Below are 25403 nucleotides of genomic sequence, written 5' to 3'. Positions count from 1 at the left end.
GCGTACATAAGGGGAATCCAGACAGACTAGAAATTTCAAAGACCGTGAGGCCACCTGCAGCTTCTATGAGTTGAGAGGGGGAGGGCCTGAGGATGCCGAGGGGAGGGAGGCCATTAGCAGGAAGGTGAGAAGAGATGTCTGGAAAAACAATGTTGCCCTATGATGCAGATCAGTTTCTTAGGTAAAGGGGAGTCTCTGAATGACTCTCTTCCTGGTACCAGCTCTCCCTTCCAAAGTAAATTTAGGCAGTTGAGGAGGAGGCAGAGCTTTTCCTGCATCTGCTAGGTTTTGATCACTTTTAACTCAAAATAACTTTCATGCCAAAGTGGCCCATCCTGGGGCAGCTCTGGGCCCCTGTAATACCTCCTATGAACACCACTGTTGACCTGTTGTCCTTAGGAAGAAAGCTTAATTTCCTTTCTTTCTCTCTGTTCAGTCATTTTGTGTCTCCAGTCCCCCTGCCCATTGGTGCCCTACACTTTGTGAATCATTGCCCTAGAGAGCTAGAGGCAGTTATATATTTTGGGAGCAGCTTCTCCTTTCAATTCTCAGAGCTATCATTGCCTTCAGCTGAGGCAACTCTCCTGTTGCTCCTGTTAAAGTAGCTCTTTCCCCGTGGGGCCACCCCTCCCCCACCCTGGCAGGCACCATCTAGAGCCCAGCAGGGCCCTTCAGGAAGGATGCTTCCTCCCTTAAGTCCTGGGGTGAGCCGTCTCTGTGTAACGTGATAGAATGGAAGTTACCATTATCCCACAGGATTCAGTTCATTTAGACAAAGGAGGCAAAATATTCCAAAGTCATCGTCTACTATAAATGGACTGGGAGTTCAGCCTTGCCTTTGCCACTTCGAAGCTTATGGTAGTGTTCAGTTTTACCTACACTCGGAAAGATACTCATTTGTTAATTGGGGTTTATAGTACCTGCCTCTACCCTCCTCTTCGAGCCCAAAGGATTAAGTGATGTACTGAATGCAGAAGTCCACGGTAGACTTCACAGAGCTTGAATAACAGCTTACAGAGGAGTGCTGTAGAGAGAGATTGTGAAATTTCTCTTTGATAGTGGAGTGTACAATAAGGTGAGTGGAAAGGAAATTTGATAGCTTTCCATTTCCTGAGTTTTCTTTGCAGTGACATTTTTAATTTCAGAAGACAGGAGGCGGTTAGTGGTTACAAAGCCTAGTCTCTGGAGGCAGAGACTTTTTAGGTTAGAATCTCAACTCCATTACGTATTGTGTGACCTTGAGGCAATCTCTTCTCTGTTTCCTGGTTTCCTCATCTGTAAAATGGGGATCCTGCTCACGGGGTTGTTATGAGGATCAGATGAAATACAGAAAGCATGTAAAGCATTTGAGCAGTGTTCCTGGCTGGGCCTTGCAAGGCTCAGGAAATGTCAGCTGGTATGCTTCTCTTTTTTTCCTTTCTGAATGTCCTTGTGTGATATGATCCTGGCTAGAATTCATAATACAAATCTTGACTAAAAAGGTATTTCCTTTTTTTTTTTTTTTAAAAAGGTATTTCCAATAAGAAATCTCAGTGTTTACTGGAGCTGAAGTTTTCTTTGTTTTGTTGGGTATGTTAGTGTCGGAGGCCAGATGTTTTCAGCGCCTTTTTGCATGAATTTAATTTCCTTGTGTTCAAGTCATTAGCAAAAGAGGAGCAGGAGCTCCCGCTCCATATAACTTATGACCTCGGAGAAGAAGCAGGACCATCAGCACCACCCCGCTAGCGAATCTTGTCAGTTTCTCCTCTACAACTCTCTTTCCACCTTCCCACTCTTCCTTTCTTTACTTGTTGTAGGCAGGTGCTATGTAGTGGTGGCAGTTTTCTTGATGGCAGGGTAGAAACTATCAATATGCAGGTCTTTTAGGTTGAAAATTCTTTTTTTTTTTTTTTAAGATTTTATTTATTAATTCATGAGACACAGAGAGAGGCAGAGGCACAGGCAGAGGGAGAAGCAGGCTCCCTGTGGATAAACCAATGCTGGACTTGATCCCTGGACCCCAGGATCATTCCCTGAGCCACAGGCAGAAGCTCAACTGCTGAGCCACCCAGGTGTCCCATAGGTTGAAAATGCTTGAGGTTGTATGTTATGTAGTAAGGGAGGGCCATGATATATTGAAGTTGCATGATTTTGTTAGTTTAGTTAAAACGTCTTTCTAGTATTTTTAGGTTCGGTAACTCATTAACTTGCCTTCAGTGGATTTTAAATATGGCTGGCCGCTTTGTTAGGAAGATTTAAGGGCCATTTATTTTAAGCATTGAGGTTGATAAAAAATAGTGTTTAATCTTACTGTGTTTGTAACACATGAAAATTCATACCATTATACATCTTTGGTATGTGGTTTATATAGTATTTATTTTAGTAAATTTCCATGGAATTTCATTTTTCTTTGTAGTTGTAAAGGGAGAAGATAAAATTGGGTATGAAACTTGTTGGAGTGCATTTTGATTTCACATCTGCTGACAATCCCTGAATAGATTGTTGCAACTTTAATTCTCTCAGTTTATACGTGGAGTCAGTCACTTAATCATGACCCCTGTGCCAAAAGGTTCTTTAGACTTGAGGTCTGTCTTTGGGAGAGTGGGCTTTTCTCGATTTGGAGAGAAAAATGATGTCAACTATTCGGGATTATGGTGGGTGGTGGAGAGAACAGAACAGAATCTGGATCTTGGCAACTTCACGCTTTCAGGGTTGACAGATTCAGCTAGCATTTCAGGCAAAATTCAAACTTAACTGAAGACTATAAAAGTAAAGGAGCTTTTGTTAAGTAAAATAAACACTGGGATTTCAAATACCAAAATACCTACAGTTTGGAATATCCACATTCCATGCCCTTTCTTTCAGTGGGTAAGTTGGCCATCGTCTTTATTGGCAGAAATCAAACAAGAACTGAATGGGGCACGTCCTGTACATTGGCCGCTGCCCACAAGCATCTGCATTGTCATTTGCAGACAGGTAGGTGTTAACTACAGTAACTTGAGGAGAATGAGAAAGGGGCATGTCGTTTGCATTTCCAAATGCCATTGTATTTCCATTTCGCCTTTGCCATAGCGGCCCAAGTAACACTGCCCGATGGTGGCAGGGTGCTTCTGCCTCCTTGTTTGATGACAAGTGTGTGACAAGTGCACAAGTATGAATTTAGCTTCTGTAGTAGAGGGTTAGCAGCGACCGTTAATTACACATCTGCCTCCTTGCTGTGTTCTTTGAAAAAATGGCTCATCTTCCTCTTATGTTTACACTCTTAAGTTGTGGGGGGAAGGGCACTGTTGGCCTTTTACAGATGGGGAGACTGAGGCCCAGATGGTATTAACTTCCCCAGAGTCCACAGCTTCCAGTGGTAGATCCAGGCATGGAGTTCTAGTCTCTGGTGCTCACATCTCTGTTCTCTCCCTTTTATCCTGCAGCCCCTGGTCCTCAGAATATGTTTTCTCCAAGATCATATTGGATGCCACTAATTAAATGGTCACTACTAATTAAACTTTTTTTTTTTTAATTTTCATTTATTTATGATAGTCACACAGAGAGAGAGAGAGAGAGGCGGAGACATAGGCAGAGGGAGAAGCAGGCTCCATGCACCAGGAGCCTGATATAGGATTCGATCCCAGGTCTCCAGGATCGCGCCCTGGGCCAAAGGCAGGCGCTAAACCGCTGCGCCACCCAGGGGTCCCTCACTACTAATTAACAGCAGACAGAACTTAATGCTAGAAATGTTTTCAGTGGCAATAAGTTACTTTCTGGATGCCTGAAATTTTATATTCATTTTTGGGTAGTGATGGTTCTTTTCCTTTGTGTTTGTCTTCTGTCACAAGCTGTGGTATTCTTGTAGTCAGGTGGTGAGCCATTCAGCTCCCTGACTACTTTAGATAGAGTGGACATTAGGGTTTGACTAGAGGCTCAAGGGGATTGAGTATAGATGTGCCATAAAATGTGACTGCTGTATTTGTTAGTCTTCTTTGAACACACAGGCTCCCCTGTAGATAGAAGTTTATGGACCTATTTTTTTTTTTTTTACGATTTTATTTATTTATTCATGAGAAACACAGAGAAAGAGGCAGAGACATAGGCAGAGGGAGAAGCAGGCTCCATGCAGGGAGCCCGATGCAGGACTCAATCCCAGTTCCACGGCATCATGACTTGAGCCAAAGGTGTCCCTGGACCTGTTTGTTATATTGGCTGGTACTATAATTATCCTCAAGGGGGAAAACAAGTAACTGAAGGTACTTGTTGAATGGCACATGAAATCCCTAGGTTAGGTTTAGTATTACATAGCTAGCTTTGAAATAGGTTTTGTTTTTAGAATATGTAAAAATTGTCATGGTAATGAAAAAAAAAAGAGGCCTCTGCAATGCAGTGCTTACATCTGCTGCTTCCATCCGATAATGCACAGATTTCCTAAGTACTTCTGTGCATTTATGTAATAATTCTTTGTCCAAATTTAAGATTCAGCATATTTAATGAAACTGAATGATGGGACGCCTGGGTGGCTCAGTGGTTGAGCATCTGCCTTTGGCTCAGGGCATGATCCTAGAGTCCTGGGATAGAGTCCCACATCAGGCTCCCTGCATGGAGCCTGCTTCTCCTTCTGCCTCTTTCTCTCTCCCTCTCTCATGAATAAATAAATAAATAAAATCTTAAAAAAAAATAATCACTGTATGGTTTTTTAGCCTACATTGTCCTAATATCTCATGTGAGCTTGAAGAGGAAGGTTATAGGGTCATGGGGAGCTAAGAGCAACTGCCACTGGTACCTGTGTTCCGTTTGTTTTGCTCTTGAAATAGCAATGGAAATGCAGAACTTCAGGTTATTAGCTAAAGATAAAAAATAAGACACTATCCTTCTCTCAACTACTCCTAGCAGGCCCCACAGATCCCTGTGTAGGGGCCTGGGTGGTATCTAGATGTATCTGTGGTAGCATGGGACTGTGGTTGATGTGGGGATAGGTGAGAAAGAGTCAGCAGACCCAAAGTGGGGCTGGAAGTTCAAGATTTGAGTTTGGCATGAAGGGAAAGCAAGTGAGTATTGGGACCAAGACAGGTCACATCTAGCCAATAAAGACACAGGTAACAAGTGAATCAGGTTCACAGGTGCTCACAACCAAAATGTGGCCAGACACCAGAGACAATTTATAGATACAGGAGAGCAGAAGAGACTCAAGCCAGTTGAAGAATAAAGCAGCTTTATTTTTTTTATTTTTTTTTAAGAGTTATTATTTTTTTTAATTTTTATTTATTTATGATAGTCACAGAGAGAGAGAGAGAGAGAGGCAGAGACACAGGCAGAGGGAGAAGCAGGCTCCCTGCACCGGGAGCCCGACGTGGGATTCGATCCCGGGTCTCCAGGATCGCGCCCTGGGCCAAAGGCAGGCACCAAACCGTAAAGCAGCTTTAATCATTGTTAAGAAAACTTCTTTTTAGTTTATGTGTTAGGGTGGTTGTGGAGATTAAAGGAGATGCTTCATGCAAAAGCCCTTTTGTAAGTGGCATGATGGTTCAAATTCCACTGGCAGTGGAGAGCCTATGGGATAGCGGGTTTCTTTTAATTCATTTATCATGTGGAAATAAGATAGTACTTTTTAATCAGAGGTGTTTCATGAAGGTCGTGATTCAGTGGAAATGGAATGGAAAAGGAACTGTTTTTAAGCAAGGTTAGTATATGTCTGAGATTTCACTTACAAACTTACAAATGCATAATCAGTATTAGAAAATTAATGTTTAATGTATATCGGAAGTGTCTTACATTTTTGGTTAATAAAAAGAGGAAATCTATTTCAAGAATAAGTCACTGAGCTGTGAAAAAAATAGAAGTCCATTTAGTAGGAAAATTACATGATGCTTCTCATTCTACAATCTGAAATAGACTATTTTTAGCATCTCTTTGAATCAGTGATGAATTCCAATTACAGGATTCAGTAATTAAAGCAGAGAAAAATATTAGCATCATTTAGGCAAGAAAATCTTTCACTTGAATTGGATCTCTTTCAACTTTTAAGTTGTTGTGTTCAGAGGCCTTCCCAGAATCGTTGGTTTGTCATCTTTATGGGGTCACAAGCAACAGGAGAAGTACCAGAACATCAGCCAAGGACACAGTGTTCCACTTTCAAGAAAGGGAGTTTAAAAAATTCTGGGATTCTGGGATGTCTAAATGGGCAAGTGTGTTGTATCTCTTGTTGTCTGCAGAATTCTGGAACAAATCTTCAGGGTCCCCTGGGCTTCGTCCTGCTTTCCCATCCTTCCTGTTGGCAGCTCACTCCCCCACCAGGACCGCTGTCCCTCTGTCCCCTGCATCTGTCCTGCCTGCAGCTTTCTTTCCTCGACTCTCAGGCTGCCTATGAGGGTCATGAAAGAAAGTGCTCGACAGAGCCAATTGGTATCACTCCACATTTGTATTTAATGGTTGTAGATTGTTCCATAATGTTGCTAAACAGCATTTAAAAAACTTTTTCATAGTCAGCAATCTTGCCTCAAGCTGGAAGCCTTATTTTATCTTGAGCAAGTTAATATTTATCTTTTTATGCCCTTTGCACAAAAGCTCATTAACTGGCTGAATTGAAACGAGTGTTCTGTTGACCCAAATTCTCCTGCTCTTTGCTTGGGTGAAGCCCAGCACTTAAAAGTGGTAAGCCATTGGGCCAGGATAAGGTCACTGGACACAAGGCGAATCCAACTTTCCAGGTTGAAGTAGGTCATGAAGAAGCATTGTGATTTTCTTTTTTTTTAATCTCAGCATTCAGGAAAAATAATTTTTTTGGCAGATGTTTTTTGAGTGTGAGTTGTGTGCCAAATACTGAGTTACGTACTAGGAATTTACTTGTTTATTTATTCATGACAGAGAGAGAACGAGAGAGTGAGAGCGAGAGCGAGAGCAAGAGAGAGAGAGAGAGAGAGAGAGAGAGAGAGAATGAGAGGCAGAGACATAGGCAGAGGGAGAAGCAGGCTCCCTGTAGGGAGCCCAATGTAGGACTAGATCCCAGAACCCTGGAATCATGCCCTGAGGCAAAGGCAGATGCTCAACCACTGAGCCACCCAGCTGCCCCGGCGGTACTAGGGATTTAATAAGGTAAATGAAAAAAAAATTTTCACAGTGAAGAGCGGTTAGGGGTCAGAAGTGTTAAGGCTCACGGGTGGTTGCCCAGGGCCCAACCTCTGCCATGAATAGTAAAAACAGAAAATAAACAAAAAACTGTAATATTTGCAGTAGGCAGAAGTATCATACAACTAGATCCATTTTTTCTTTGAAAACAGATTCCATTTAGTATAAATTTTTGAACGTTTCAGCCTCTAAATTCTTTGATCTCTTAGCAGCTCAGTGCATTCTGTTGTGATAATGAATAACTAGGCACATTTAGGGATAGAACTAAATCTGAACTTCTTCGATCATCTTGGTTTTAGGTTCCCTCTGTGCTCATGTATTCACTCAATATTTGTTTTCTTTTGGACCAAACATTGCTCAAGAGATTGCTGTGAATGTGATTTTGTGTAAAGCCCTGGGGGTATAAAGATGTGGGTGACACTCCCAACCCTGGTGGACAGCCCTGGTGGGTGTGACAGTGTGATGGGGAACAGATTGTAATGGTGGTGGTGGTGAAGCAAGTAGTAATAGCAATGATAGGTACTCTTTGTTGCTTATCATGTGCAAGGCCTGGATTGTCCTGCAGATTAGCATATATAACTCCCACAGTCTCATTTTTGTAGTTCAGGAGATTTAGGCTTAAGTAACCTGCTTGGAGTCTTGGACTGTGTAAGTAAGTGGGGGAAGTTGGTTGGAGCTCAATTCTGGCCTGGGAGTCCACTGCACTATGGCATTTGGTATTGCCCCTTTGCTTGCCCCTTTGCTTGGTAGACATGGAGAAGGGGGAAGGGGATGCTCCCGGGAGGCTGAACAGTGCTTTGCAGTGGAAGTGACTCTGAGTCACTAGGAAGGCCCACAAGCAGGGAGGCAGGGGTAGAGAAATGCAGGAGTGGGGACTCAGGGCATGAGTGCAGCTTGGGAGAGGAGGCCACCCTGTAGCCTGGGGGTCCTATCGCAGAGTGGTGGGGCCAGAATGGAGATTTCCTAATAAGCAGGAGTGGGCCTAGTGTGGTGGCAGCACCCAGGAGAGAGAACCAGTAGAACAAACTGGCAGGCTGGCTTCATTAGTGGGAAGTGTGTGCTGCTTCCCTCAGGCAACATCTGGTATACATTGTTCTGAGCACTGCACCTCCTGAAGGACCGGCCAGAGAGCACCTGGGAAAGGTGGGGCATTTAACTCTGCCTTTAGACACTTGGATGTTTGCAGAGCTGAGGGGGTGGTGGACTCTGCTTGCTTTCAATGGGCAAAGCAGAGCATTGTTTGGCAGTTAGAAAGATGTAGGCTCTTACTGAATATAAAGAAAGCCTTATCTCAAATAGTGTTTCTTAATGAGTGGGATTCCCCACTCATGGTTTCTCTCTCCTGAGGAGTGTTCAGGCAGGTGGGTGGGTACAGGGAGAGGGTGGGGTGGACCTCTGGACTCCTCCTAATGCTTGCCCTTGAGTTTCCTGTAGCTTCCCTGGAGTCTGGCATGCAGATTCAGTTTTCATTTCAGGAGCAAGCTCTGGATGTACTGCTCATGATCCTGACTTCCTCATGGTGTCCTAATACTTAAGAACTGATACAGCATTTATCTTTTTATTGACTTTGTATAATCTGTGCATCTCAGAGGATCATAACCAGTCTCTTGGTATCACTTTGAGTCCCATGCGGATTTAAGTCTTTTCCTGTTTATTGCAGCTCGTACTAGCTTTCTCTTCTCTCAAAACTCTGACCACAGCACTTTTGAACTTGCGGTGTGGCGTCTTTTCCTATATAGCCTTGCCTTTGTCTGACTCATGGTTGTATTTCTGATGCATAGTAGGATAGTAAGTGTTTGAATGGATTCATGAGTGGTTGACATGACCCAGATCTTTATCTGAGCTGTTTGATTCTTTGAGCATTATTAGCCTAGAGTGTGGACCAGCTGTGGATCTCTGCAAAAGTCATGTTATGTCAGGAATTGATTGTTCATTCCTCATATTTTACCAGGTAGTTACACTGTTGATTAAGTTAAGGGGAAGAAAATATTGTTTTTATGACCGTTGTATTTAGGTCTGGGATAAGGACTTTTTAATGAACAGATCACTCAAAACCGGGAGAATTTTTCACTTGGACTCATAATTAATGTGGTTTTATTAATTATTAAATACATGAAAGTGGACCTGGTTGACAGTGTGATATACATAGGTGACCAGTAAATATCAGCTAGCTGCAGTTCTGTTTTACTCATAGCACTATCCCTTCTGAGACTCGTTTCATATTCTTTGTGTTTATTTACTCTTCCTCACCAGATAAGATAAAGCTTTCTGGAGGCCAAGACCTTATTACTTAGAGTTTTTGTTTTACCTTCTACAAAACAACTCACTCATACATTGAATTGTGGGACTAGCTAAGTGTGTCCCTAACTGGCTCTAAATTCAAAGACGGAGGACTGTTCCAGCACTGGAAGTTAGAGTATAGGTATCCAACCTGAGAGAGGCCAAGGAGGGGAAACACAAGGCTGCTCTCTTTTACTGTGTCGTCAGATGTACGAGTCTAGCTGAAAATGTTCATATTAGACATTCTTATGAGATTGGTTTCTCTGCAGGTAACAGAGACTACAGGTTCTAAAGCGCCTAACAGTCTTGTAAATAGAACTTCACACGTGAATAGTTAAGAACACTGATGATGCAGTCTCCTGGGGGAGGGAGGACCCCTTAGAACTTGAGTTTGGTTAACAAGGTAGCCCTGGAAAACCCAGCCGGGAGACAGCTCTCTGGAACATGTGTGGGTGTTGTACACAGGGCAGCTTCTCAATTCTGGAAAACTGGATTCGAAAGCTTGAGAGGCATGGTGAGGACCAAAATAGTAAAGAAATCCTGGTACAATCAGATTAAGATAATATTGACGAGATTAACAGTAAGTTGTTTGGACACAACCTGTTCTCAGGTGACATGTTTTCCTGTTGCGGGGTTATTTATCTTATATTGACTTGGATGTTGTGGATAACTAAGATAAAAGGGCATATTACTAGGGTCAACTTCATTATCATTGAACTTTTAAAATGCTCTGTAGAACAAAATTAGGTATTTCATGAGATAAGTCATTTCTCTTAGCAGAGTGTAGAGGAATGTAAATTGAACATCAGCTGAACTGCTTAGGAGCTGAATGGTCTGTAATATATTTGTAATGACCTGAGTTCATCATAAGGCTGTTTAGCCCTCTCCTCCTCCATTCTTCCTATTTTTAGAAAAAGACATTTTCCTAGGTAGTTATTTACCCTGGCTTGATTATCCTTGGTGTGTGATTATTGCCTTGCAATAATTTCACGATAACCGTTTTTCTTTTTTGTTTTGTTTTGTTTTTTCTGTTTTTGTTTTTACTCTGAATAGCATAAGGAATTTTAATTTAGCAGTATTTTAAGAATTAAACTGATGTCTGGACACAGCATGAGTACATTTCGATGCCACCATACTGAAAGCAGTGTTGGATACCTGAAGGAGCAGAGATAGGTACTCTTTGAATGGGATCTTAAAGGGAGGAGTCAGTTTGTTATCTGTTCATTGGCTTGTTCATTCACCTGTTCAACAAATACTCGCATGTTCATATACCTTTCTCTTGGTATTCCTTTTCCCAGATACGGTACTAACCCAACTCAGTATCTCAAGCCTGAATTGGTAAGGGTTGCACTGTTTAGTACAGTAGCTGCTAGCTATGTGTTGCTATTTAAATGAACATTCATTAAAATGGAATAAAATTAATTTAGTTTCTCAGCCACAGTTGCCACATTTCAAGTGCCAAATGTGGCTGGAGGCTGCCATATTGGATGGTTTCATCTTCAGAACACAACCGTCATTGCCGGATAGTGCTGCATAAGTGGTCCTTGACTCTACCTCCCAAGAGACATCCTAGCATCCCATCCACCTATCACCCAGCACTTCTGTCAAGTTTGTTCCCTTTAAAAAAATTCTTCCCATCTTATTTTATGTCATCATCTGTCATCTGGATTAGGGCACCTGTGTTACCAGGGCTGTGATATCTTTTCTACCTCTCCCTCCCTTCCACTGTTTTGATATCATGTATACACCTTTATCACATTGGATGCAGATTCCTTGTTTGTACAGTTTTCCTGTGGTGGACTAAGAGGTTGTTGGGGGGGTTGCAGGATTGGACTTTGGTCTTCTAGGGTGGGGACACATCACCGCAAGAAATAAGTGTTTATTGAGCAGCTAGAGAGCTGAATGGTTGTGGGGAGGAGGCTGTACTAGGCTGCATTCTGAAGGCTGGGCACAATTGGTGTGCATAGAAGTGAGAAGAGGGCCTTCATGCTGGGGGAGCATCATGGATGCAGACTCATTGGTAGGAAATTAACAGGGCAACTGTGCTCCTAGATCACAGCCACGGAGAAGCATTTTCAGTACCATCCAGAGCTTAACCATGGGACATAAATAGAATTTGAATTCTGGTGTTGCATATAAATGTGTTTCCCTAACACCTAAATAGAGGTGCTGGGTTTCACACTTAATAACCTTAAACTGTAGCTTCAAAGATAAACTCTCCCCCTATAATATTAAGCAACATGCTCACAAAGTCTAGTTGATTCTTCAAGACGTTTATGGTTTCCTGATTTTAGTGAGACATGGTAGCAGCAGAACAGGAAAGAAAAATGCATGTGTACATATCCAAAAAGGAAGCTGTTTAATGCAGCAGTTCAGAAAAGTGACTGCAGACAGACAGACCTATCCCGACCCTGTTTTCTTCCAAGCTGTGTCATCCTGGGCATATCATACCCTCTGGTCCTTGGTTTCCTCATTTTTTGTTGGAGATAGATATTACCTGCGTTGTGAAGATTAAGTTAAAATGTATGTGACATGTGAGCACTGTGCCTAATCCTGAGTAAACCATTCACCAAGTGATAGCTAATAACAATAGAACATAGCATTTCAGGCAAATGGGAAAACTTGTTGTATTTCCCAAAGGAAGAATTAACACATGATTGCTAAACACAAATGGTCATCCACTTTGAACCCTATCCCTCACAATTAGCTAGATAGAGCCATATCTGAAGGGAAATGTATAGTGCTGGCTACTTTCAGAATCATGCAAATAAGGTGATCTGAGAGAGGTAAAATTGGGCCTGGATAATCAAAAACCCAGGGCTTATTCTCTCTGTTTGGAAATAAAGTGATCACTAATGCAAATTCCTTAGGAAGAACTCACTTTTTCTCTGCATAATCAAGAGAATGCTGTACAGCTGCTCCTAAGGAAAGAGAAGAAAATTATGCGCTGCTTTTAATTTTAAATAAGCAAACTAGTGGGACATGTATAAGTTAGAGGATCATTGAATGATCTATTTTTCCCCCTACTTTCAAAATGGTAGTGACATTCTAAACTGCATAGGTTCTCATCCACAGGCCTACATGTAATTCATCCATATCCAGAGAATCCTCTTTAGTAGACTCAAAGTTGTTTTCCCATTCAGAAATTGCATATTGCTCTTCTCCTGTGCCCACATGGCCTTTGCCTGGCCTCCTCCTCCCTACTCTTTGTCCCCCGAGAAGCTGTTTGATATATCCCACTCCTCTACCTGACTCTTGCCTTCTTGCAGCTACCTTAATGTATTATAATTATTAGAATATATTGATCACCATCACAAGACTTTTAGTTCTCTGATGAGCAGGCATTTTCTTATTCATTTCTATGTCTGCATTGTTTAAGGGGGAACTGACTCCTATAGGATGCTTGGTGAAGTTCTGCTGAATGAATGAATGATAGTCACCAAATTTTCTTCTGCATGTTCTTCCTAAGTAAACCATAACTCTTTGGGTAGGAAACTGTCATACTTTCTGTTACCACCTAGCTCCAGCACAATGATAAATAGTATCAGATTGCTCTATAATCTTGCTATTATGAGTATCAGTTATCCTGGAAACACTTTTTAGGATCATTCAGCAAGTATTAATTACTGTTTTATCCACATACATTATATTAAAGTATTTATAAAGTGATCAAGATTTTTATTGAATTCAAATATATTTTTTAAAAGATATATTTGTTTACTTTAGAGAAGGAAGGCATGTGGGGTAGAGTGAAAGAGAAAGAGAGTCTTAAAGAGACTCTGCATAGAGCACAGAGTCTGATGTGGGGCTCCATCTCATGACCCTGAGATCATGACCTGAGTGGAAACCATGAGTCCATGTTCAGCCAGCTGTGCCACCAGTATTTAAATTCAGAGGAGCCTGAATTTAAACACAATTTACTACAATTGTATTTAAATACCTGAAATACAGTTAATTTGTATTAATTAGTATAGAATGCTCTTGTCTGATAGAGTTCTTGTGTGAATCGTCATTGTTCGCTCATGTGGGCAGTAGCAAAACCTTAATTTTTTTTTTTTAATTTTTATTTATTTATGATAGTCACAGAGAGAGAGAGAGAGAGGCAGAGACATAGGCAGAGGGAGAAGCAGGCTCCATGCACCGGCAGCCCGACGTGGGATTCGATCCCGGGTCTCCAGGATCGCGCCCTGGGCCAAAGGCAGGCGCCAAACCACTGCGCCACCCAGGGATCCCAGTAGCAAAACCTTAAATGTATATGTGTTGACTCTATGAACTGAACTTCAGTTGAATATACCTGTAATATACTTGGCTTTTTGTTTTTCTGCCCTTTAGCTATTTACTATAATTTCTTAAAGTTAATTTCGGAGCTTATTACAGGATAAGGAGTTAGAATTGTACAGGAATTCACATACCGTATTAGTTCCTTGCTTAAACTAATTTAAAAAACTAGTTCTGGGACTAGAACTCCCTTGATGAAATTGTTGAAATGTGAAATTTGAATTTAAGACTTTCTTGAAGACTTGAATGCATTTTACTTACTGTTATTTAACTTTTTTTTTTTTTTTTTTTTTTTAGTTTTAGTTTTGATTGCCATTCTATTGATATCTGAGCCAAAGTGGTGATGCTACCTGAGGGAAATTTCTGCAACCCGTAATACGGTAAGAATGTGTGCCTCTTACCCATAAAGCCATTTAATTTCTGTAACATTATAGCTTAAAATTTTAATTTGAAAAAAAAATTTTAATTTGAAATAGAATACTGTGAAATATTCTAATATTTTGAAATATTACATATTAATATATTTTAACATATAAATATTAACAGCAGATAATATTTTAGAGCTTCAGATCCTAATCAACATTTCAAGAATTTGAACAAGAAAAAATATAACTTGCTATATTCATTTCATAGTAATATTTGTGTGAAAAGCAAATATGGCTGTATAGTTTATGACTTATTAAACTGGGGTCTCATTTTCCTCCCTACATATTTTGCCCATTTATTTTTAATTTCCTGGGGTTTAACCAGTTCTTTATTATCTAATTCTTGTTACTAATGAATGGATATGAGCAGTCAAGATGATAAAACTTAAATCTAGTTAGATTTTACTACATCTTACTCAGAACTGAGGTGGTGTTGATTCCAACAGTGACTAAAATGAGGTCTTGAATTTTTTAGAGATTTAAATTATCTATACTGCTCTATCTTCAAGGGATAATTCAAGAGTAATGAGACATGGCCAACCACTAAGGCAAGTTATTCCTTTGAGCTTCATTTTCCTTGTACAAAATGTCTATCATTTGTTTTATAGAATTGTAAATATCAGATGATCTATGGGAAATTGTCCTTTTCTCCCCCCCCCCCTTTTTGGGAAGTATAGAGGGAAAATAACAAAATTTTCGATTTTTAAGGTGTGCTTTAGAGAGAACATATTGCTCTTAATATCCTTTACAGAAAAGGATGCTGTAAGACTGGATCTTTAATTCTGTCTCACCTTGACTGGGCATATCATTTCATTAATTTACTATCAGAAAATTGAATTAGATTTCCATGCTTTACAGGTAGTTTTTCAGGAATACATCTGTGTGTGTGTGTTTTTTTAAAGATTTTATTTATTTGTGAGAAACACACACACAGAGAAAGGGGGGGGGGGGACAGAGACACAGGCAGAGGGAGAAGCAGGCTCCATGCAGGGAGCCCGATGTGGGACTCGATCCCCCAGGATCACGCCCTGGGTAGCTGAAGGCAGGTGCTAAACTGCTGAGCCACCCAGAGATCCCCATACATCTGTTTTTGGATTAAGCTAGAAATCAATATCAGATTATCTGTGAGATCTCCAGATGTTTTGAAATTAAGTATCACATTCTAAAAGTTCTTTTTAGAAGGAATGGATAATGTACATTTCTCTTTATTTAGGAAATTGAATTTGTAGTTAAAAGCCCTCCTTCCCAAAAATGTTCTAAGCCTAAATGGACTCATTGGTGAATTCTACCAACTTACAAAGAAAGAAATAAAACCAATTATATTCAGAATCTTCAGAAAATGGAAGAGTACACTAATTTATGAGGCAGTTATTCTGATATAAAAATGCAAAGATATTTCTCAACAAAATACTAGCAACTTGAATAAAGTTTATATAAAAAGTATAATATGTCATGCTAACGTGCCATTTATTCCAGAAATGCAGGATTGGTTCTTCATTTGAAAATCAGTCATATAATTCACATTAGCAAGCTACACAGAATTCTTCAAACCTGTATTATCATCTCAATAGGCATAGAAAGAGCATTTAACAATATTTGTCATTTATTCACTATAAAAACTCGGAAAAGAAGGAGCTTTCTCAACTTGATAAGTAGTATCTATGAAAGATCTACAGCTAATAATTTTAATTACTGGTGAAAGACATAGTGTTTTTGCCTACCATTGGAAATAAGAAAGGATGGTCACTCAGTGTTCTTACTCTGACTTGTCCTAGTCAGTGCAGTAAAGAAAAAAGAAAAGAAATAAAAGGCATATAGATACAGAAAGAAGAAAAATTAAAGTCCCATGGCAAGGGACCTGAGAAATGAGCTTTTAGTCTTCTAGTCTCTGTGATATAGGGAAGGGGACAGAGGAGGTGGGAATAAATGTTGAATGCCGGTAGACAGTATCTGTTACATTTTGGTGTCTGTGGTTATGATCTGAAAATCATAAGAGCAAGGCCACATTTATATGCGTGATTTTAAGTTCCTGTTTTCTCTAAAGTTAAGTCAGCATAATCTGTTGGTAGAGTCTTAGTTCAGCATTTCTTCTTTCTGCTAATATAACCAGAAAGCTTTGTGTATGCAGTACTTAAAAGTTATGCATTGGTTTTAAACTTCATTAAATAGCTCTTGTTTTTTGATTTAAAGAAAAAGGCTATTTGAAGCAATGGTAAGATGTCTTCTTAAATTCTAAGAGGACATACAAAACTACTTCTGAAATCTATTATAACTATCTTTGGAAGAGTTAAAATTATTTCGTATGCTTGTCTATATCTCAGAATACTTGACATATTTTGTGTAATAATGTAAGCCACATATGATGCCCTTTGATTTCTGCTAAGTAATTTCCATGTACATATTTTTATGATGTTTGGCAGGTAAGAATTGAGGAAACCTTGCGTCCTTGTCCCAGTTGCCTGGGATAGTTGTAAAGCAAGACAGTGTGTCTCTGGATGGTGTTACTGGAATCACTTCTAAGTCTCTTGCAATCAAATAGTTTCTCAGCCTTAATGGAATGCTTAAAAATGTCAACAAATTTATAGTGTAATAGTTGTGTGCATTTCCATTATATTTTGCCTTTTTTTTTTTTTTTTTGCGTTTTCATTTTGATTGCAGTTGACCCTTGAACAGTGCAGCAGGTAGGGGCACTGACTCCCACACAGTCAAATCCACTTACAGGTTTTTTTTTTTTTTTTTTTACTTACAACTTTTGACTCCTCCAGAACTTAACTACTGATAGCCTTGACTAGAAGCCTTACCAATGATATAAACAGTCAGTTAACATATATTTTGTATATTGTGTGTAATACATACTGTGTTCTTAGCATAAAGTAAGTTAGGGAAGAGAAAATATTGCTAAGAAAATCATAAAGAAGAGAAAATACATTTACAGTACTGTATTAATAAAAAAAATCCACTTATAAGTGGACCATGTTGTTCAAGCCCATGTTGTTCAAGGATCAGCTGTATGTGTTATTGGCCATATCTGGTGCCGGATACAGGGTATGCAGAGTAGTGGTGTAGTAGAGGGAGTGTAAGTTTAGGAGTTAATAGAAAATCTTGGTTCAAATGCTAAAAACATATAGGTTTAAGCTTTTGAGCAAAATCACTTAAATCCTTGATTCTCATTTCCTTCATCTCTAAAAGGAGGATAATCTTGATGAGCTGCTGAAAACATGAAAAATAATACTCAGAGCTTATTGCAGACAGTGGGTGTTCAAATGGTGATGCTAATAGAGGATCTTAGTTGCAGAAATGTTATAAGACTCTGGTATCTGACAGATTTGGTTTTGAATTGGATTGAAAGAATTACTATTTTTAAAGTATCTATATTACAGAAAGCAATCTACAGATTCAGTGCAATCCATATCAGAATTCCAATGGTATTTTTCACAGAAATAGAGCCTAATTTTAAAATTTGTATGAAACCACAAAAAATCCTGCCTGGATAGCCAAAGCAATCTTGAGAAAGAAGAACAAAGCTGGAGGCATTATGTTCCTGGATTGCAAACTATATTACCAACCTACAGTAATCAAAACATTATGGTCTTACTATAAAAGCAGACACATAGGTCAGTGGAACAGAATAGAGAACCCAGATATATAATCCATACATATATGGTCAGTTTATGAGAGAGCAGCCAAGAATGTACAATGAGACAGTCTCTTTAATAAATGGTGTTGGGAAAACTGGACAGCTACATACAAAAGAATGAAACTGGGCCACTAACTCTACAGCATAAACAAAAATTAACTTAAAATGGGTTAAAGACATAAATGTGAGTCCAGAATCCATAAAAATTCTATAAGAAAGTATAGATGGTCTGGGTGTTGATTTTGTGAATCTGAATTCCAAAAGCCAGGGCAACAAAAGCAAAAATAAGCAAATGGGACTACATCAAACTAAAAAGCTTCTGCACAGCAAAGGAAGCCATCAACAAAATGAAATGGCAACTGCTGAATGGGAGAAAATATTTGCAACTCCTATCTCTGGTAAGGGCTTAATATCTAAGATATATTAAAAACTCATACAATTCAGTAGCAAGAAAAATCTAATTATAAAAGAGGCAGAAGATCTGACTAGATATTTTTTTCAAAGAAGACACTGGTTGGGCAGCAAGTATATGAAAAGATGCTACATATCACTGCTCATCAGGGAAATGCAGATCAAAACCACGATGAGATATTCCCTTACACCTGTTAAAATGGCTATTATCAAAAAGTTAGTGCTGGTAAGAAGGAACCCTTGTGCATTGTTGGTGGGAATGTAAATTGGGGCAACCTTGTGGAAAACAGTATGGAGTGGAGGTTTCTCAAAAAGTTACAAGTAGAACTGCCATGTGATTCAGCAGTTCCACTTCTGGATATTTATCTAATGAAAATGAAAACACTAATTTAAGAAGATATCTGTACCCCCATGTTCACTGCAGCATTGTACTCAGTAGACAAGGTATGCAAACACTTAAGTGTCCAGTAGTGGATGGATAGATAAAAAAGAATACTATATGGTATATGGAAACAATAATGGAATACTATTCAGCCACAAAAAAGAATGAAATCTTGCCATTTGCAGGAATGTGGATGGACCTTGAGGACTAAGTGAAATAAATCAGACAAAGAAAGCCAAATGCTGTGTGATTTCACTTACACGAAGAATTAAAACAACAACCAAGGTTGTAAATACAGAGAACAGATTGGTGGTTGCCAGAGGTGGAGAGTCGAAGGTGGGAGAAATGAGTGAAATGAGTGAAGGGTTCAGAAGGTACAGACTTCCAAATATAAATAAGTCCTGGGGATATAATGTACAGCGTGGTGATTATAATTAATAATACTATATTGCATATTTGAAAATTGTTAAAACAAGGTAGATCTTAAAAGTCCTCATCATAAGAAAAAAGCAACAGCATGTGGCAATGAATGTTACCTTGTGATGATCATTTACATACAAATTCAAATCACTGTGGTGTACACCTGCAGCTAATACAGTTGACCCTTGAACAGCACAGGGGTTGGGGTCCCAACCTCCGACAGAGTAAAAAATCTGCATTATCACTTTTGACTGTTCAAAAACTTTACCAATAGTCTTTTGTTGACTAGAGCCTTACTGATAACATAAGCAGTTGATTAACACATACTTGGTATGTTGTATGTATTACAAACTGTATTCTTACAATAAGTGAGAGAAGAGTCAGTGTTGCTAGGAAAATCACAAGGAGAGAAATTATATTTACAGTATTGTACCGTATTTATAAAAACAAAAACAAAAGCCACATATAAATGGAGCCGTGCAGTTCAAATCCATGTTGTCCAAGGGTCAGCTGTATTTTAGACCTCAGTGACATAGTGTATTAAATGCTTATGTATGCAAATGTTCCCACTTGTCATATTACCATGTAGCTTTATAATTTGGTTTCTTTGGTCGATTTTTTATAAAGTTACCTAGAAATCCTGTGTGATCCTTTTGATGGTGCTCTTGATTTGCTTGCTGGAATACATTCAGAGGAATGGAATTGATAGGATGCCAGACTTGATGTTTTGAGACCAAGTACATAGGTTACAAATTTGAGAAATTTTACTCTCATGTTTCTCTTTGTGCTTTCATGACCCAAACGATTGGGAATGGTTAACTAAAACAGCCATTCAATTGATCTTAACTTTCTTTCATGAGCGTAATTTCTAGTTGCCAAAAATATTGCCATCAGGATGCTTTTTGTTTCTAAAAACACCAAAACCTATGTTTAGTAGCATGTATGCTAGCGAACAGTTGCTAGATTCTAAGCTTTATTGCAGTTTTAATTTTATCTCATTTCTTACTGTTCATTCATGTGAAATTACCAACATTTGGCTGTTTTTACCAACAAAAGTGGTAACTTCATGTGGTTCAACTTGGTATTTTGGGGTATGGTAACAATGTTTTCTTCACACACTTGGCAAATTATCTAATTTTGTATCTTAAAATTTGTTGTTTCCTCTAAGAACTTAAGCCTTAATGCATTTTGGATTTTGTAAATTTGTTTGGTGAATGTCATTCACAAATGATGCAAAAGAGTAAGTTAGAGAAAAATATCTGATACTTCTCTCTTAACAAAAAGAGGAGATGCTAATTTTTTAGAAGACTTTTAATTTATGGTTCACTGGTTAATTGGAAACAAAAGCTAAAGCTTTTTGAGAATTAAACCTTGAGGTCATAGGTAATATCAGGGAAATTCTGAGTACGTAAAATTTCTTTTTGAACTTCTAAATTCTTTGAGATCAGTCTTTTTCCAAAAGTCATGTCTCTAGCAAAGTGTTAAAATGCTGTTGGTGTTTTTGGCTTCTGAGTGTTTATTGACATATTTTATATTATAAAAACAATGCCATTTAGCTTAATTTAACATTCTGTTTGTAAAATGTGTGTAGTTCACATGTTTATTATACCCTGAATAAGGAGCTGATGATTGGAGTTTTGTTGAAAGGGCGTTAATTTAACAAATAGTTCGTGTGGGTTTAAGTAATAATATTGTGGTAAATAGCGTGCAAACTTCTCATGTTCATCACAATGTGGTACTGATTAATGGCATCTTCCTTTTGCTGTCCAATTAAAGTGAAAAGGGAGGTAGTTCAATTTCTTTTTAATTTGTCAAGTAAGCATTTATTTGTATAGAGTAATATCTAGTGTCTGCATTCCACTTTATGGTGGTCACTGGGTCTGCAGCTATGCTTTCTCATCACAGCCCTTTCAGGCAAGCAGGCAGGTATGATGGCTGCTGTATTTTAGATAAGGAGTTGGGTGTAGTGGGACTTATATGGCTTCCCCCCAGGCCTCAGCTCTTGAGGAACTAGGGCTTTTCTTGCTGCTGCCTCTGCTTCCCTGCACAGCTTGTCTGGCCGGAAGACTGTTTCATGTGGCACACTAGCTGATGAGGTTGGTGGAGTCAAAGCCCCTTCAGGTGAGGGAATTCTGTAGGAGGATAACTTGCCTTAGGGAACTGAACTCATTTCTGTTTATTCTGCCACTAACTGGCTCTTTGTAAACACTCTTGGAGCAATAGCCTGTCTTGATCGCTAATTTTATCTTTTTTTTTTTTTAAGATTTTATTTATTTATTAATGAGAGATGCAGAAAGAGAGGCAGAGACACAGGCAGAGGGAGAAGCAGGCTCCATGCAGGGAACCTGATGTGGGACTCTCCCAGGACTCCAGGATCATTCCCTGGGCCAAAGACAGGCACTCAACCACTGAGCCACCCAGGCTTCCCTAATTTTATCTTTTATCTCTGTTTCTCCCAGTGTGATACTTAATCCTGTGTCTGTGGCTAATAGCAGAGTTATCTCTACTAGCTCCTCATGTTAGCATCTAAGTAGTAAATAAATGTTCAGTGATTTCCCCATTAATTTGCTGTCCTTATTTTCTTATCCATCACCACTGACCCATTTTTGAACAGCTTTATTGAGGCATAATTGACATAAACAATATTTAAAATGTACAGTCTGATAAATTCTGGCATGTGCACACACCCATGAAACCATCACTATATACAAGAAAGTGAATATACCAGTACCTACAGAAGTTTGCTTGTGGCAAACTGTCCCTTTATCATCTGTCCCTCCTGTCTGTTCCCCACCCCCAGGGCCACCACTGATCTGCTTTCTATCACTGTAGATAGTTTGCATTTCTTAGAGTGTTATTGTAAAGGAAGCGCACTCCTTGATGTATCTCTGGTACTATAAATTCTACACTCAGCATCACTTCACTTCTGACACCAGACGTGTGGGTTTTCCACACATCAGGCAATTTGACACCAGCTGGGTGACCAACAATTTAACTCAATTTTGACATTTATCTCCCTGGAGTCAGTATCAGACCCTACAGGTTAAGGTTTCTGTCCCATAAGCCTGCTTCCTCCCCCACAACCCGCCCAACGTCATTCACAAGCCCAGACTATTTCCTGTACTTCTGACTGACTGGCTCTAAACTGGGGGCTCCCACGACCCCCTTCTTGGGTTTTATATTGAGTGGCTTACAGAACTCCGGACACCAGTTTGCTTTCTAGATTACTAGCTTATTACAGAAGATTTTAAAGAATATGGTTGAGCAGTCAGAGGTTTGGCAGAACACAGGAGCCTCTGTCCCCATGGAGTATGGGATATGCCACTCTCCCAGTATATGAATACATTCTGGCTCACCAACCTGGAAGCGCTGTCCTTTTGGGTTTTTATGGAGGCTTTGTTACATAGGTATGATTGATTAAATCATTGACCTGTGATGATTGAACTCAGTCAAGCCCTTCCTTCTTCTCCAAAGTTGGGGGTGGGTAGAACTGAAAGTTCTAATCCTCTAATCATGTCATAGGTTCCCCTGGCAACCAGCCCCTATCCTTAGTGTCTTTCCTAAAGTCATCTCAGTAATATATTCAGGTGAGGTTGAGAAGGATTTGTTAGGAATATCAAAACCATAGCTCTTATCACTTAGGAAATTCCAAGGATTTTAAGAGCACTGTGCCAGAAATGGGGCTGAAAACTAAATATATATTTCTTATTATAAATCACAGTATCACAGTGATATAAAAGGAATACAGAATATACTCTTTTTGGTCTGGTTTATATTCAGCGTATTTATCTTCAGATTCATTCATGTTGTTACATGTATCAATAATTCATTCCCATATTATTGCTGATTTAGTAAAATTTATCTATTCACCTGTTGTGGATTTGGGGATTGTTTCTATTTTTGGGTTATTTTGGCTACTACAATAAAGCTGTATGAACATTCATGTGCAAATCTGCATGTGGGCGTATGCTTTTATTTCTTTTGCATAAATACCTAGGAGTGGAATGGCTCCTATGATATGATAACCACATATGATAAGTGTGTGTTTAACTTTTTAAGAAACAGCTACACTGTTTTCAAAAGTGACTGTGTTATTTTACATTTTCTTCAGAAGAGTGTGAATGTTCCAGTTGGTATTGTCGGTCTTTTTAAGGTTGGCTATTCTAATAGGCATGTGCTGGTGCTCATTGTGGTTTTAATTTTACGTCCTTCACCATGAGTGGTGTTGAGTATCTTTCAGGCACTTGTTGACCATCTGTCTGTCCTCTGAGAAGTGTCTGTTCAAAACTTTTGCTCATATGTTTCCTTGAATAGTCTGCTTTTTTATTGAGTTTTGAGAGCTCTTTATATAAAGACCTTTACTAGATACGTGATTTGTACTTCTGTCCATTTTATTAGCAGTTTTTTCCCTTATATTCCAGAATGTAACTTTGGGGAGTGTTGTGGGATTCATTTGTATTCTCCTTTTTGGCACTTAACCCATCTGCCCTCCAAGAGACCTGACCTCCTCAGTATCCTCTTCATTTTTTTCCTACCCTTTCTTTCCCTTTATGTCAACATATTTGGTCTGTACTCTCTTTTCCTTAGGGTTAGCTTCTCAGCTATCTGTATACGAGTTAATCCCTTCCAGGATGTAGCCCCCTCTTCAGGGTAGAAATGATTTTTTAATTATCATAGACTGTATTTGTTGACTCTAGGATGGGCAGTGCATTGTTTCTGGAGTCTGGAGATCTGCCATTCTGGTGTTGATCAGTATCACATTGGTCCAACCTAAGGTACTCCAGACTCCTTGTCAGAAGCCAGAGCTGGGGTTCAGAATCAAAGATGGAAACCCTGGAGACAGACTTACCAACATCTCCTAGTTACTAAATGTTGTTTATTGCTAATATAATTGCACTGTGCTTACCATGTGATTTTGATTTTTTTGAAATTTGTTCACTTTTTTTCCTATTTATTAATTCATCGTCCTTTAAAAACAACCTTTTCATGTGTGTTTGAGAAGAATACATTCTTACATTGTTATGTGCAATATTTTAAATATCAGTTAAAATTTGCTAATTGTATATAGTTTAAAGTATGAATGTTTTTTGGTTTCTGAAAGAAGTATGTTGGGATCTTGTAAAAAAAAAAAGAGTAATAAAAGCTCTCAATATGAAATGGGTATTTGCCTTCATTTATTTTATTGCTTTTCACTTGAATTTCCCTTATGTCTCATGTTAATATTGCTATACTTGCCTTTCTGTTGTTAGCGTTGACCTACTATAGTTTTGTAGACCCTTCGTTTTCATTCTTCCTGGTTATTTCATTTTAGATGTTGTCTTGAATATTTAGTTTTTTTTTAAAAAAACACTGAGTTTGTGTGCTCCTCTCTTTTAACAGAGACTTATGTACAGTTGATATTTGAACCACACAGGTCTGAACTGTGTGGGTCTACTATGCAATTTTTTAAAAATCATACAGTGCTGTGTATGTATTTTCCATAATGATTTTCTTAATATTTTCTTTTCTCTAGCTTACTTTATTGTAAGAATACAGTTTATGTCTCATTTTGATTGAGAGATTTACTTAATATTGCTAGGGCCTAAAGAAGAATAGTAAGCTATCTACAAGCTAGTTTGTTGTAAGAATAGTGTTTATAATAGATATACAAAATTTGCATTAATTGTTATGTTATTGGTAAGGCTTCTGGTCAACAGTAAGCTATTAGTAATTAAGATTTGGGGGAATCCAAAGCTGTATGCAGATTTTTGACAGCGTGGGGGATACCAGGGCCCCTAATCCTCCTGTTGTTCAAGAGTCAACCATAGTGGATAAGAACACTGTTATGGAGTGTGGGTCAAATTTACCTGACTCTTGGTGCTTCAGTTTCTTTGCTATAAAAGGGAAGTATTTTGTAAGAATTAAATGTGTTAATATATTTAAAACACATACTAATGCCTGGCACGTTATATAAGTTTTAGCCATTATATTAATAGATGAGTTCACCAATGAACATTCATTATAATTATGCAAAAGGCTACTATTAGTGCATTTTATTTCATTAAGAAATTTAAAAAATCCATTTCCTGCCCATTGCTAAGTTTATTAGTTTTTCTCTGTAATAGTTTGTTGTTGATACATCAGGTATTTTTTAGTTGTCTGCACTAAATCAAAACAATAATTACACATATAATACTTGAATGTATTCTTTTTTAAAAAACTTGGAGCATATTTGAGATTAAAGCACTTTTTGACTCTCATGTCCATCCATCCACCATAGAGGTAATCATGTTATGAATTTGGGATGCTTTTTTCCCCCAGACCTTTGGTAGGCTTATTTGTATGTACACATGAAGGAAATATGTAGTTACTTTTGCACAAATGGTATACTGTTAATTGTAAACCTTTTTTCATTCATCACTGTATTTTAGAGATCACTCCATATATATATACCTTGTTGCTTTTGACAGCTGCCTTTCCCTTTTAGTAGTCATTTCCAGTC

At 38.8% G+C, this 25403-nt stretch overlaps 1 protein-coding gene and 1 long non-coding RNA gene across 13 annotated transcripts in view; one reads left to right on the top strand and one right to left on the bottom strand.

The window, feature by feature from the left end:
- Positions 1 to 25403, top strand: part of WASF3 (WASP family member 3) — a 133238-nt gene that overhangs the window by 46193 nt on the left and 61642 nt on the right. For 4 of the 12 annotated variants that reach the window (XM_049100987.1, XM_025462649.3, XM_035719344.2 and 1 more), the window contains exon 2: positions 13945 to 14027. The gene's annotated coding sequence lies outside the window, so the exon portion shown is untranslated. Of the gene's footprint in view, positions 1 to 9727; positions 9884 to 9930; positions 9950 to 13944; positions 14028 to 14547; positions 14621 to 18687; positions 18877 to 25403 lie in introns of those variants that run through there. The other 8 variants (XM_025462653.3, XM_025462648.3, XM_049100985.1 and 5 more) reach the window with 7 other exon arrangements.
- LOC112669502 (uncharacterized) lies at positions 11706 to 22413 on the bottom strand. The gene is made up of 3 exons (XR_003142308.3): positions 22283 to 22413; positions 12251 to 12290; positions 11706 to 11866 (listed from the first exon to the last, which is right to left on the bottom strand). It is a non-coding gene; the product is annotated as an uncharacterized LOC112669502 (long non-coding RNA).

The sequence above is a fragment of the Canis lupus genome, chromosome 25 (genome assembly GCF_003254725.2).
Source record: "Canis lupus dingo isolate Sandy chromosome 25, ASM325472v2, whole genome shotgun sequence".
NCBI lineage: Eukaryota > Metazoa > Chordata > Mammalia > Carnivora > Canidae > Canis > Canis lupus.
The sequence above is the reverse complement of the archived record's forward strand: the minus strand, read 5'-3'. Positions and strand labels throughout refer to the sequence as shown.